Source organism: Aythya fuligula, chromosome 8 (assembly GCF_009819795.1).
Source record: "Aythya fuligula isolate bAytFul2 chromosome 8, bAytFul2.pri, whole genome shotgun sequence".
Lineage (NCBI taxonomy): Eukaryota > Metazoa > Chordata > Aves > Anseriformes > Anatidae > Aythya > Aythya fuligula.
In genome coordinates, this window is record NC_045566.1 from 1,007,078 (window position 1) to 1,022,653 (window position 15,576).

The window sequence follows — 15,576 nt, forward strand, 5'->3', positions numbered from 1 at the left end:
TGAAAGTGTGATTGTTAGTATGTATTAGTAAATATAAAAATAGTTAATGATGTTGTATATATTTGTAAAACTTCTGTTGTATCAAGACAGTGCATTTTAACCATGCAGTACTTCACAGCACTTTGCTATTGCAATCAAGTGATCTTTGTGAACGATTGTAGATAATGCTGTGGTACATCTTTATTGCTTCTGCAAAGGTACTGTATCATTTTCTTTATTTTCTTCTTAGTAAGATAAATATTTTTGAAGTTCTGTTCTAGCCATACTAGAATTATTTCTGTGATCCACTCCATTTGCATGATGTCTTATATCTGACAGCCCACCATGAATAACTGAGAAATTTCTTCTGCATAAACAACGGTAAGCTCATGGCAATTATTGTTGTCTTTATTGATACATGCCAGATCATTTCCTTAAACATGCCAGAAAATAAAAAGCTTTTTGCGGGGGATAAGAGGGACATATTTTCATTATTGATCAAAAGTGACTGTAATACAATAGGAACGTAAGTCAGCTTACAAAAAAAAAAAAAAAAAAAAAAAAAAAAAGGAAAAGGAAAGAAAAAAAAAAAGTAAGCTTATCCGTAAATCATGATTGCGCTCTTTGTTTGCCCATATTAGTATACTGAGCCACTATGCCCCAAGTTTACCCCACAAAAATATGGGATAAAATAGACTTTACACAGCAAAAAGGCTGAATACAAAGGACATCCCTAGCTGAATTTTACTTGGACGAGAGTTATTCTGAAAATGCTTCTCAAAAAATGGCAATTAAGTCATTTGAGTATGAAGTTTGCTGAAAATCTGTGACAATTTGACTTTTAAAGTGCCAGCTACTGTTGTTTAAAATCAAGTATACAGGGTATATAGAAGTACACCGAGCCTCCCAGCACGACAGACCTGGGCATGCTGGGGAGAGCCCAGCACGAGAGGACCGGGAGGTGCTGGGGGGCCTCAGGGGGAGCTCTGGGGTGGCCTGGGGCTGGGGCTGGGCCCTGCTCAGGGTGGGGGGACACCTAGAGGTGCCTCCTGCCTCAACCAGTCTAGACTTCTATGAACCTGTGAAGTGATCTTAAGGAGATGGTGGTTTGGGCAAATGCAAGAGCTTTCATTAAAGATAGGTCAGGGCTGGGCCCTTAGAAGTTCCTCCAGAAATGTGAATAGTCAGAAAAATACTTCTTTGTCATTCGTAGTTCTGTGCCTTGCTCAACTGAGACCGTTAGTTTTCCCTTGCTCATTTAATGTATGTTTGCAAGGAATCTCAGCCCTGTGTTTTAGGGAGAGTCTTCTTCTGCCTTGGCTGTCCTCTGAAGCTCTCGCTACACCCATGTTACTCTCACTACTCTCGAGCTACACCCATGGAGCCCACTACTTCTTGTACAGTCACCTGATGAATCAGAAGCTCTTTCTACAGTCTCCTAAGCAGGATGGTCACCTCCAGAAGGCTGAAGTCCTCCTTTAGACTGCTGACTTCAGGTTAGCATTGCCAGCGAGCTCTGCAAACCCCACAAAAATGTCTTTCTCTCTACCTTTCGACTGCCACACCCTGCCAGAAGACCTGCTTTGCTCATAGTAGTCACGGCACCTTTATAATTAAATGTATTCATGGAAATATCTGTGAAGCATCTGTTGCCTATAGCCATTAATTAATTCTTAAAATAAATAAATAAATAAATAAATTGTTCTGAGAGCAGCTTACCTGGGTAGTATTTTCACAGGCAAAATTTGAAACATGGTATGTGTCCGCGATTCTCATTCTGATTAAGCAATTCAGTGCATTCTTGTCAAGTCGGAGTGTTCTTACGATAGCACACAAGATTTTCTTTTTAAGCTTTCTAATTAACTTCTGTTAACTTTACTTTGATAACAAGGTTTAATCAACTGTATCATTGCTTTGTGTAGGTCTTCAAAAGTATGACTGATTGATCATCCCTTTCTTTACTCATTTGATCGATGAATGAAACAGGAACAGCTGCTGTAATGGGAGATGGAAGATCATCCTACGGGCCCAACCTCAGGTGTTGGGCAGGGTTGACCGACCCTGTGTGGATGCAGAATAAGCCTCCGGTTCCCACATTCCTTCTCTACCACACCACCACCCTCTGGCTGGAGAGGAGGCCGTGTTGCTTCCACAGGGATGCTTTGCAGTACTCCTCTGTTTAAGGAGCAAATCTTATTCTCCTTGTGTATGGCTGGCCAGCAGAATACATTCCCATGGAACCCCCTTCAGTACTCACTGTGGCATACAAACAATCTGTTAATCTCCGTGGATATGGATCAGCCTCAAGATATTACCCAACCACAGGAGATATGGAGGTTCCCATTAGAGAAGGGTGAGAACCCAGTCCCACACCACAGTTGCCTTTTCTCCTGATGTTCCCCAGTGGCCCTGAATATAGGCAGTGGCATTGGCAGCTCTCTGGGTGGCGTGCAGTCTAGATGGCACCCTGCACAGCCTTCTCCACAGAGAACCGAAATACTGGCTTGCAGTTGGCAGACTGCTTTCAGCACCTAATAGAAAGGAGCCCTTGTGGTTTCCCAACAGTCATGGTGATGAGATATACTAGCTGTGACTTTCTGAGCAGTTGCCACATAAACCAATGCAGACACTTCAGGCCTAAGGCTTTCACCAGGTGTCCAGGCAGCTGCTGGCTGGCATCGTGTCAATGCAGCCTTGCGTGCTAGATTGTTGTCTGTAAGTTTGGATAGATTGGGTAAATTCATCTTTGCTTTCCAGTAAGTTTTGTCTACTTATTCTAGCTTTGAATTTGGGCTGGCACATTAGCTACAGATACAGTTATTTCAGAAAGTAGCTAATGAAATTATCTTTATTAAGTAGTTTTTGATCAAAACAGTTTTGTTGATAAAATCTCAGCCATCACAAATATGAAGGAGGGGAAGATCTGGTGAGCAGGAAAGCTTCTGGTAGAAGTCAAGACATCCACCAACTTCAGATTGAATCAGATCTGTAAAACATACATTCATATAAATATTGGAAGTTTACTGTGTACTTTTACTGTGTAAAAGTCAAGATTCCTATGAACTGTAGCCAATGAAAGATAAGACAAGTACTGGGGGTGTTGTGAATGCATTATGGGGAAAATGCTTGGCATTGTTTTCCAGTACATTACACTGATGGAAGTTGCTGAGGTACTTGGCTAGCAGAGAGATGTGGCAGCATTTCCTCTTAAAATGAAGAACTGCTTTTGAAGCATAAGGATCTGTAGGAGCTAGGGGAAAAAAAAAAAAAAAAAAGTGGAGAAAATGGGAGCAAAGGAAGAATAGGCCAAAAGAAAAAACGTAATTACTAGCAAGAATTTTATCATAGGGAATGGAACATGCAGAACTTCATAGAACAAGTTTTTTGTTCTGAATGTACGTACATGAAACCTAAAATTACTCAAATATTTACATTTTTGTCAATGGCTTTAATCAATTTTGCCATTTAATTACACAAAGCCATCTTCCACAAGAATATCTGTATTTTTAAAAATAAATTGTGTTTTTAAATTAAAAAACAACAACACATAAAAGGCTACAGATGGACTTTTTATATACAGTTGTTTGCTCAGTAGAATACTGAATCCTTCACCCATTAAACGTGTCCCCGCCACAGATTTGCTGCACCTGCTATTTTACATCTCAGTGTACTCGGTACTGAATATTTATGGCCCGTTCACAAGGCGGTGTGGGCAGGCCGGGAAGGACTCATAGCGCCATGGTGACACCTGCTGGAAATGGCGGCGGTGCTCGGCCTCTACTGGGACAGCGCAATCCCACTGGGACAGCCTGGTCTCACTGGGACAGCCTGGTCCCACTGGGACTGCTGGTCCCACTGCGTTAGGGACAGGGCGAGCAGGCACTGGGCAGGGGTCAACACAGGCACTGACAGCCATTTCGGTGGTTCTTCCTTACTCGTCTCCTAAGTAACAAAAGACACTTGGACGTTGTACTGAGACACAAAGTCCTCCCTCAGTGCTTGGAGACCTTGGGATGAGCAAGGGTTTCCAGCCCCACCACTGCAGTCAGCCCAACAGCAAGCAGCGGTTTGCTCCCGAGAGCCCACCAGCACCACACACAATGGGGTCGCTCAGGGGGACAACATGGAGCTGGAGGGCAGCTGCTGGGCTGCAGGGAACGCTTCCAGCTTGGGCCAAGACTTGGCCACCAGTCTCTGAGCTTTTTGATGGTTCCCAGTCATTAAACAGTGGCTTTGTTCAGTAACGACTGGTAGTAACTGTTGGTAATGCCACACCATGATGTCCGTGAGCTTGTTTTTAGTAGGCAGTAATTTCTCATGCCCATGTAGACATCCATTAGCATGGGTCGATCCCTTTGGGAGGCTACTGAAGCCCCAGCACTTGGCTAGCTGTGTGTGAGGGGGAAGGGGCTCGTCTGTATGCACGCCCTTGGCCCTCACTACAGGGAGATCAAGGTTTGGTTCCTGAGCTCGCACTCCTCCTTGACCCAGCCACCGGCCTTCTTGCTTGAGCAGCAAACTGCAAAAGGACCGTACTGGCACTTTTATAGCTGTTCTCCCCAGGACAGCTCCAAGCAGTGAGCAAAGACAATTCACAGTTCATATGCCTGCTAGGCTTCAGCATCTCAGGCACCGGAGTGCTTTGAAGCACCACAGTCGTGTTTGTGAGAGGCTGCTCTTCGTGTTTCCCCTGGCTTCGAAGACTACAGAGCAGGCTTCACCAACAAAACCAGAGCTGTTTCAAGAAGCAGGTTGGCACTCAGCAGAGTTTGCAAAGGCAAGACCAACGCTCTTAGAGTTCCACTTCATAGGAAGGATTTGAAGAATTTTCCCCAGCAATTAAAAATATTCTGGGGAAAAAAAAAAAAAAGAAGAAAAAAAAAAAAAAGAGTTTAAAAACCACCAAAGAATTGGAAGAACAGCTTTAAAAGGAAAGCATCAAGATCAGTCAAAGCTGAGAAGGAAATGGTCAAGTGCAGAGCAGAGCAGATGAAGAGGCAGTGGGAATAGAAGTGCACGATCTATACACAGGAATGCTTGAAAAGTTCAAAACTTAGTAACTTTTTCCAGTGCTAGTGGGATTACCAATTTTTCTCAGGACACTTTAACCTTAAACAAAGAAAAAAGTTTATTTTACCGCAGAAATAAATCCAAAGATTTTCAAAGACATATGGATGTTTTATTTTTGTCTTGAGCACGTTGCCATGCAACTTAGAGAGGCATCAGCTCCGTTGCAATGATTGCCACAAAACTTCCATCCAATTCACTTCATTGTGTTCCTTGAGTTTTGAATGACCTCATATCCATCTGCCTATATTCTGTTTAGTTCTCTTCCTTCTAAACAAGCAAACCAGAACATCTTGACCTTTCTTTTAGAGTCACTTCTCCACTGCAGTGCTATTGAAGACAGTGGAGTTAGACTAGTACTTCGGTGGCTATTAAATCTCAAGAGTACTCTTATTTCTTATTTTATTGACTTTACAGCACCCTGCCACAAAACCCAGAGAGATTGGCAGGGTCTCTGGGTGCAAAAATTGGTTTTCTGAGGTATTTGGATCCAACAAACAAAGAATAAAGATCCAATACCTAGAAAATATATAAGACAGTATACACTCCTTAAAAAATAAACATTGAAACAGGTTAGCAGGAGATGGGTCATTCTCCATCCTGAGAGGTCTCTAAGTCAAAACTGTAAGTCTTTTTACAAACAAGTGTATCCCTGAAGAAAGTGTTTGGATGGGATGCAGAAATCTGTGGGTGTCTGAACTGCCTGGGCCAGAAATAAAGCTGGAGAAGAGTGTTAGAGCAAGAGGGCTCAGCAGTCATTAATAAAACCAAATGATATCCAGCATCAAGGAAAAGACAGACTACTGAAGTTTCCCTGGGAAAAATATCTGCTGGAAAAAAATATTCTTAAAAGATACAAACATAGGAGAAAAGGGAAGCAAGTTCTCTGGTAAATCCTTTTCAAATGAGCTGGGATCAAAGAGCAAACTGCAGTGCGTTAAGCCCTGTTGTTCATTGCCATTATGGTCCTGAACAGGCTCTGCACCACACCATTCAGCAGCTGTGAAGAGAAAGAGAGAAGCAGTTACCAATTTGTTAATTGGAGCTTTAAATGGACAGGTTCAAGCACAATATGCTTTGTTTCATAAAGGATTCATCGGGGACCTGCTATAATAATTTATAGTTTGTGGTTCCGTGCAGAATACTAATTCAGCATGAAGCCAGTCCCTGTAAACAGGTACAGCCAGCACATCTGAACAGTAGCTGGAGCGGATAAGGCATCTTCTCTGTGTAAGGGACGCTGGGGAAAGCTGTCGCTCTGATGAAGGTTGAAAGCAGCTCTACAGTACCACAACTGCACTCTCCCACTCCCCTACCAGTGCTTGGGGAATCGGCGTAATTAAGCAGAACCTTTGAAGGTGCAGCAGGAGAAGGAATCTTTGCTCCGCAGTGAAGACATTTTCCAAAATTAACTGCAGGTTGTTGCTCAGATATCTCATGTATGGGCTCTCTTACCAGGGGGTACTATGCAAGATGCAGAACAAACCACGCTATAGTGAAAGCCAGCAGAGACCCAGGGCTCTGCCATGAGAGCTGGTGCTGCCAGAAGCCTCCGGAGAGGTGCAGTGAGTTCAAGTTCGGCTGGCGGCTGGGTCCTGCACTGCCCCATGTGCTGCTGTGTTGTGGTGGCAGTGTGACTATGGTGATCTGGGGTATCTGGGGCATGCCTCTTGTCTGTGTTACTTTGGTGGGACAACGAGGAACAACAGAAGGCAGCAAACACCTCTGCCAAGAACTCGTATCAGTTCTCAGCACCGCTACTGCCGCCGCTTTGTTTCCTGGCTTTGTCTGAGAACTTTTCCCCAGGACATCCATCTAGGTTTTCTGCTTCACCTTGGAAGAGTGCACTGTTTCACTCAAAAATCAGACACTCCTGAGCTATAGAAAACATGTCATGAATATACAGTGTAGTTTCTAACTACAGTGACTTGGTTATGATGCACAGCTTCTTCCTCCGTGGAGAGAACTCACGTACTGCACTACTGAGACTGCTGCTTGTGTCTTTGTCTAGGAGAGTAGGCACACAAACAATGCCACCTCCTGGAGCCTTTACTTTGTCTCCTATTTCAGTATTATTTTTTTTTAAATGAGATCAAAGTCAAGCTTAACTGTCTCTCAAAAATGTTTGTTTGGGAGGAACATCACAGAACAATTTTAGGGATGGTGGGCAGCCAAGTGAAGCCTGTATACAAGCATGGCGCACCAGCAGAAAGGAGAGGCATACAAGAGAATAAATCTCTGGGTTGTCATTTATTATAAATTCTAATGAAAATATCGAGAGGAATTTTTATTTCTTTCTTCTGAGCATATGTAGAATTTTAACATGAGCATTTTATTAAAAAGCAGCCCAAGTTATGAATCATTCATCGCAAACGAATGACTCCCACACGTTGGCAGAATGACCCATGGCTTATTCGCTGGCAACAAATAAAGCAGTTCTTAATGAACCCAGACAGGTTATTCTGATGGCACTGAAGAAGCAAAATCAGGTGCATTTTAGGATTCAGAAAAGTTATATATTTTGTCAGGATCTCACTGGGTGTTTTTTTCCTTTTTTGAATAATGAATGAAGTTGTTTTAACATAGTGTTAATGCTGGGAGTGCTGGGTGAAGAAATTCAATTGAAAGCCTGTCACAAGGCTCTCTTGTTTCACTGACAAGAGTTGTCATGTTCCCGTGACACCTGATGTGCAGAGCACCAACTGATAAATAGCTTAAAGATGAAATTGTCAGTCACCATTACCTGCACCAGCAATTACCTGGTGCTGTGCCCTGGGGTGCTGGGATGAGGAGCCCATGGTCCCCAGATGGACGGGTGCCTGCACCCTTCTCATCCTGGAGGAGTCATGCCACGGCTGCTGCTGGGGGACTGTCAAAGGCTTGCCACTCGTGATCATCTGGAGATCTGTTCTGTGCTTACAGCCGAGAAGGTGCCCGGTAAGACAGGGTAAAAAAATGAAGGGAAGAGGGGAGATGAGAGAATACATGGATAGCTTTAGCTTTGGGGTGGGGGGGGAAAGGAGCTGCACACACTTGTACAAATTAGTTCCAAAGTTTTAGGTTGGATACCTCCTGGGAGATAATTTAAATTGAAAAGTTTCCAGCTGTAAATGAATTTTATATTACTTAGAACTAAGACGATGCCACTCACCTAGTTTGCCACCTTCACTCCCTGACTGACAGCAGGGGAAGTATTTGAAAAGCCAGTGCTGCTTGAAGATGATGCTGAATGACTTTCATACCATCCCCTGGATTTTTTCTCATTTATGGCTACTTCTAGAGACTGGCAATGGCTGTGCTATAACCATAGCAACATGGAGTTTTTGCACAGCGTTCAAAATCTCCGCTGTTAACCAAAAGGCATAGGTGCTAACAGAATAAGGACAAATTTAGTTCCCACTTGCATTAAGCAGGTGGAAGAAGGTGTGTTGTATGAGCACCCTTTTGCTTTTGGCTGAGGCCGGGGCTGGAGCTGTTGCAGCAAGGAGAGGAAGGACCGATGGGAGCTGTAAGGGAGCTCTGGTGCTCCGTGCTGGGATGGACTCCACCTTCCCTGCAGTCCCCAGGAGGGACAGGAGGGTTTTATTTCTTCTGGGGATGTGCTGTAGGGTTAGGGCTGAAGACAGACAAAGCTGTGGCTGGCCTGAGCCCATACTGGTGACAGAGCTGCTCCAGGCAGCAGGCGGTACTCAAGCACCTCCAGAAATCCCTTATGCATAAATAAATAAATAATAATAATAATAATAATCTGTTCTTGCTTGTGGAGATGCAGAACACTTGTCCGTGGCACAGTCAGCACATCAGAGCCTATGGCTCCTGACCAGGAGACCCAGCATCTCTCAGGAGTGGGCTGTACCTCTGGATTCATTTGACTTGGTTTGGTTTGGTGTGGCATGTTGGCTCCAAGTATGATGTAAACTGGAAATGCCCTTTGAAATCCCTTGCCTATTTGTAATTGCAATTTAAGGAAAAATAAAGTTTATTCAGGAGTTTCCTTCTCCAATAAAAGAAAGAACGGAAAAGAGAAAAAAGAATTGTTCTCCTTTGTGGCTATTCATTTCTCTGTAAATAGGACACTTGTCAAAATGATTTTCTGTGCCTGATGTTACTGTAATTGAGCGTTCTGGAAAAAGAAAGAGACCATCTTCACTGAAATGTGCAAATTTGTAGCAGAATTGACTGTAAAAATGAGGACACCAAATTGCTTTTGCATTCTGTCTGGTAAGCAGTGATGCATGAGAATTTACAGAGTCTGCTGGTGAAGGAATATCCATGGTTCCCCTTGGACATGGCTGCATGGGTGCACCTCCGAAAAATGAACAGCAAACCCTGGGGTATTGTGCTGCCTGTCTCCTGGCTGAGGTGTATGCTCATGTCCTGACCCAGATTCATTTATTTGTTTTTTTCTTTCGTCAGAATGAAATTTGGAGGAGAAGCAAATCATTTCGCTTCAGTAAGAAGCAAAAAGCAAAACCACAGAAATGAGCTGTAGGTGTGAGGACACCACTCGGAAACCGGAGGAGGGGCCAGCAGCCTAATTCTGACTTTAGAGTCCTAATCTGGTAAAATACAGAGCCCATTAGTAAGAGTACAGCTGGGAAGAGTAGGTTGGGAATTAGAACAAAAAACTTTAGGTTCATTCTTTTGGAATTGTTCCTAACAATGCACTATGGCCATGTTTCTGTCAGCTGGGACACGTGTGATTGAACTGTGTTCCTTGTTTTCAGAGAGAGTGCCGGGGCAAACATACTTGATTTACATGTTCGGGGACACGGTAGAAAATAAAGAATAACCTAGCCTGGCTGTGAAGGGGTGAGCTCTTTCTGTGACCGAGTTACACTTTTGTCTGCTCAACTCCAGATTTTGGTTTCGTGCTAGGAGGAAACACTGCTCTGCAAGATCTTCCTTCCACACCGTGCTGTTATCTCAGTGAGGGCAGATTGTGAGCAGGCAAGCAAAGGACAAAGAAAAGTAGCAACACCTCCCACAAAGGGCTGGGGACCTCTGAGCCCCCAGGTCCATGCAGGGAAGGGTCCTGCTATGCTCCTCCAGAGCTCAGTCAGTCAAAATCCAGCAGCCCCTCCTGCGGCAGGGAGCTCAGCGGCACCTTAATTAGCGATGATGGCACGCAGCATAGGAAGAGCAGAGGAGGACGAGCGTGGGAAAGGTTAATCACACCCTGTTTGCTTGACAGTGACTCCCTGAAGGATGAACTCTTTCCAACCTGGCTTTTAAAAAATACATATTAGATCTACTTTATGCATGCCTCACCTTTACTTCTAAGTTGACTGCACTTGTCCATTAAATGCTTTCGCTCAAACAAGCTTGTATGGAAAATAAGCTTTCATGAACCGTGGTAATTATAGCTGTCAGTTTGGATAAAGGGCGTTATTTATTCTGTGTCTCACCTACATGGTGCTCAGATATACCTTTTCAGCATCATAAAGATTGGCTTATTTATGTATATGCTTCTTAAACATGTCACTCCTTTAATCACTGCGTGTCAAGGGTTTGTGTTCTGCTCTTCCTGCAGAGACCTTACTACTCCTTTAGGGACACGCAGGCACAGAGCCTACCAGACATCACCCTGCAAAAACCACATCCATCATCATTAGAACCAGCATCACCCGCTCACCTGAACTGCCAGGTCTGGACGCAGGAAATGCCCTCTGTGTTTTAGGGAGGCAGTGAGACCAGAGAGGAGGGAGACCCAGGTAACCCACAGAGCAATTGGCAGAGATCGTGGGGCACTGGCACCTTGCTGGAAAAGGAACAAGCAGTGTCTTGGTTGTTTGTGGTTTTTTTTTTTGCTTCTTTTTCTTTGCTTTTCTGACAGACTCATAGAATGACAGAATGGCCGAGGTAGGAAGGGACCCCTGAAGATCATCCACTCCAACCCCCTGCCTAGCAGGATCACCTGCAGCTCTCCTCTGATCCCAGAGAGGAACCCTTCGGTCCTGTCTTTGAAGACACTGCAGTGTGTCAGGGAAAAGAGAGGGAAGAGAAGAGAAGTGAGGGACCCCAGAGGCCCAGCAGCCCCAGGGCTGTCCTGTTAAATCCAAATGTTCTTCCCATAAATTTACCAGGCTCCATCTTAAATTATTTAGAATCTTCCCTCATTTTATTTGGGAAACCACAACAGACCTTTATTTCTTGGATGGCGAGACTCTTTTTTTCTATCAAAATGTATTCATGATCAATTCATAACTATTTGATCCTGTCATTTATCCTGTAACTCAGAGAATCCTTACCCTTCATATATATTTACCATCTCTGAATGTATTAATAAGGAATCACCACTGCTCCTCTCCACCTGTACTTGGCTAGGGCACGGCAAGCCAAGGTCTTTCAATCTCCATCCATCAATATTCAATTTCTGCTATCAAGTAATTGGCCTCACCGTACCTTTTAGCAATTTATCTTTATTATTTTGTCTTTATTAAATTTGGTCTCAGAGGCACCTTCCTCTTTTCCCTACCTGCTAAAAATGTTCCACCTGGAACTCTTTCACGTTGTCTCATGGGGCAGCTCCCAGCCACGTTCTGCTTGTGGCACACATTTGCTTTGCTTCCTGAGCCATCTCCTGCATTGAGGGCTGTCCTGCATTGCCAAAACTCCTACAGATGACAAGTGGTGGAGCCGGAGCTGTTAAACTGCAGCACAAGCTCTACTTCATCTACCACTGAGGTGGGGCAGGTACTAATTTCTGAGACAAGGCAGTCCTCACCAGTGGTGTCCAGCTCGAACGAGTAGCTCAGCTGTGTCCCTGCTTATGTCAGCTCTGGCATCTCCTTGCTAGATCGAGCTACCTGCAGAATATTTAGTTGCTGCATTACCAAGTCTTCTCATGGTTTGGAGATACTGCGTCAGTGCAGCTCCCATTCACGGGCTGCGTCCCTTTTAACTGTACCTTTCACATACGTGGAAACACCTCTGCTGAATAGGTTACTTCTCCTAAATGATGAGGTAACGTGTTACTTTATTTACAACTGCTTTGGAGATTAAGTTTAAAAACTCTACCAGATCTCCTGTGACTCTTAAAAAAAACACACACCCTAAACCGTATTGCAAATGTCAACTCAATTGTGGGCAAATATATGCTTGGATTTTCCTGTCAAAAGAGTGACGTGTATCACGAGTCCTTATTTATTTCTGAGAAGGAGCACTAGAACTAAAACAACTGCCTGACAGGTAAAAATTGCTGGAGAAAATAATGCATCTGTATCACAACTCTGATTGCAGGAAAGGCTGTTGTCAACACCACTGAGAGCTCGGTTAGAGAATATATTGTTATTGTTTGGGAGTAAAAATGTAATGATGAAATATGATCCATTTCCATAGTCCCTAAAACACATTTGTCTATTGAAACTCCATGTTACGTCTCAATTATGTGTTGATGGTGGATGCAAAGGCTCGGTAGAACCAGAGCATAATGTAAAAAGCAAGCAGGGAAGGTGTCAAGACAATGGGCACGCACATTTTTCCTTTTAAACAGGTAGTTTCACACACTGTTTAGGCCAAGTGTTTCCTGTTTTCAGCTTAGTAATGGCATGTGATAATATTTATAATATGGCATTATGGCAAATAACAAGCCTAGCTTCAAAAAAGATACAAATTTTATGTGAAAACAAAACTTGGGTATGTCACATTGAGCGTCATTTCACTCCACTGAGCTTCTCCACCAAGCAGGAGGGAAATAGCGGGGTGTGATCCGCCCTCACTTGACAAAGTCTGCGTCTCATCGGTGTGACATTCGGGTGCACCAGTCAAGGAAATGCAGTCCAGCTTCAAGCAAACAGAAAATCAAAAGAAATTTGAAAGATCAGTTAAGTATTCATAATTACCTTGATATCTGGAGAATTGATCTCAAATTAATAAAAAAGAAATTGAACTCAGACCGCATGCAAAGCGTTAGACTTTGAACGAAGAAATCAGATACATGTCTTAGATAGTGAATAAGTGGACTTGCACTGCAGAAAGCACTGCTCTATGGTGAGCCACAAACCGAGCACAAATTCATGATGTGATACTGTTGGGAAAGAAGATTCTTCCTAACAGGCACGAGCGGGAGCACTGCACAGAAGACAAAGGAAATCTCCCCTCTCCAGCCCAGTCCTCAGCTGCAGCGTGGCACACAGCCCGCACCCCTGTGCTCTGCTGTGCCTGCCAAGAGCACAGCAACAAAAATCCCTGAAGATCTAGAAAACTGGGGCCAGGAGAGTTTTAAAAATACACGTCTGTTTGAAGTGTAGAGAAGAGGAACAGTCCCTTCACATTTGCAAGAGGCTGGCGATAAAAGGGAACAACTGATGGAAAAGCAAAAAGTCGTCTTCTGGATCTGCAGGAAGGCAGATTTAGGTGAGAAATATTTCTGACTGCTGCTTGTTGCTTGGCAGTAAAGGGCAGAGGCTGGGTGACAGGGCGGCTCAGGGAGCATGGACAGGGCATCTCTAGGTTTGGATTCAGCCGGCAGCCCCCACGAGCGGCCCCGTTACCCGGCTGTACCTCCGGACAGAGGCAGGGGCTGAGCGCCTCTGGGAGCCCCTTTTTGTCACACCTTTGTATGAGCTAGGGAACATCTGCCAGCCCTACTCTTACTAAAACAATCATATCTAAACTGTTATTTATAACATTTATGTTGTGATTTAATGTACCCTCAGCGGGATTGATATATTCTGTAATTATTAAATTATTAAGTGACAAGCAATGTCTAACCTTCTGTAAAGGTCGCATTTGAAGAAAATCTTTCCTCCAAAAGCACGTCAGTTTGAGTGACATGACAGTACCCATCATTCGCCTGAAAAATTCTATTACCAAGCGTCTGTCAGTCAGGAAAATTGAAACAAAGTTTGGAAGGCCAACTCTCCAAATGTACATCCTAAAGCTACTTTGCAGCACAGCAGTTGTTATATTTCATTGTACATCATAAGCCCGGGAGTGTCTTGAATTGTGGACAGCATTCGAACTTTTTAACATGGGCACTGCGTTTTCACAATTTCTTGCCTAAACACTATCAGTCAATTCTTGTTATTTTTTAAAAAATTCAACAGTCAAACATTATGTTGCAGTATACTTCTGTGTATGTTCAATTACAGGAACACAAAGGTTTTTATAACAGCTAGATTTCACCTGATGGAAGCACATTGCATTTTTAACTCACAAGTATGAAATTATTATTACTATTGTCTCTTGGAAAGCATCAACAAGGCCTCGAGTGCCTTAAAGTGATGCTTAAAAACCTAGGTGCCCCATACTGCTTAATAAAGAGCGTGGCATGGCAACATCGTACCGGGAGGCGACTTGAAGAACAGAATGAAAGAGCAATGAAGCACGGGCAGCCTTCCTTTAATTACCTGGCTGGGATCCTGGCTGGCCTTTGTACCATTCAGTTTTTGTTCAGGAAAACTGATGTTCTGTGCTTGTTGGTAGGCATTGGCTGTCTAGAGCCAGGCCAATTAAATAGTTTTCTATACATTTTTTTCATTCTCAACTGTTCCATTTCATTATGTTAAAATGACGGGTGATGTGTTTCTCATTTACTTGGCTATTATCAAGCGCTTACATATACTTGAAGCCAAAATGTATTGTGATAGAAACAGGAATCCAATAAAAACATTCACAAACTGTTTTGAAATGAGGAGTAGATGTTTTAATGAAGCTTTGTGTAAGAAACACAGGGAAAAAAAAAATCAGCATATCAAAAATCTTTAAGCAAGGCTAATTGGTTTATTAAATAAAGGGAGTACCCTACACAGCCACTGAGCTGAGTTGATTGTGCCTGGTCACAGCGCCCTTCAGGACTTAAGATCTTGTCCATTTGGATCTTGCTCCATAAATTAATTAAGATGTTCATAAATTAAATAAATTTATTCATAAATTAAACGATAAGCCATGTTTTTTTCAGTCCTCAGTAGTCTTTTCAGCTTTTAATATAAACTTTGAAGTAAATGGACTGAAAAAAAAAAAAAAAAGAAAAAAAAAACTGAAGTTAGAGACACACTCCCTCTGTACTTACAGGGAAAGGTCCTGTTTTCACAATCTGGCTGATTGCTTCAGACTTTAGGCTGTAGCTACCTGGCTAGAGACTTCTCTGGGGAGTCTCCTTCAGCAGAAGACAAATACCACTGAAATACTCTTCTCATTATTTTTGGTAAGTTTTAAAATATTTAAGCCTGAAATTATTATCAGGTGAATTACATTTTTGCCTATGCTTATTTTTAAAACAGAAAGTACATACTCTGATTCATTTCTTAACGTGAAAAGTAAGATTTATCTGCCTTGATTTCCCTGAGGAACAATTCGGAGATTAGGAACAAATTCCTGTCCTCGAACTTACTGATAAGGGATCTTCTTTAATGACCTGAACAGCATGAGCATTTTGTCATTCACAACAGAGACATCCTCCATGCTCATTTTAATTTTTGTTCAGTTGAACTCAACCCTTATCTGCACAGAAGCCACCCGAAAGCAGTGAAATCTGAGCAGGCTCTGTCCATCCCTCAGTGCTTCTGCAGACACCAACCTGGGACA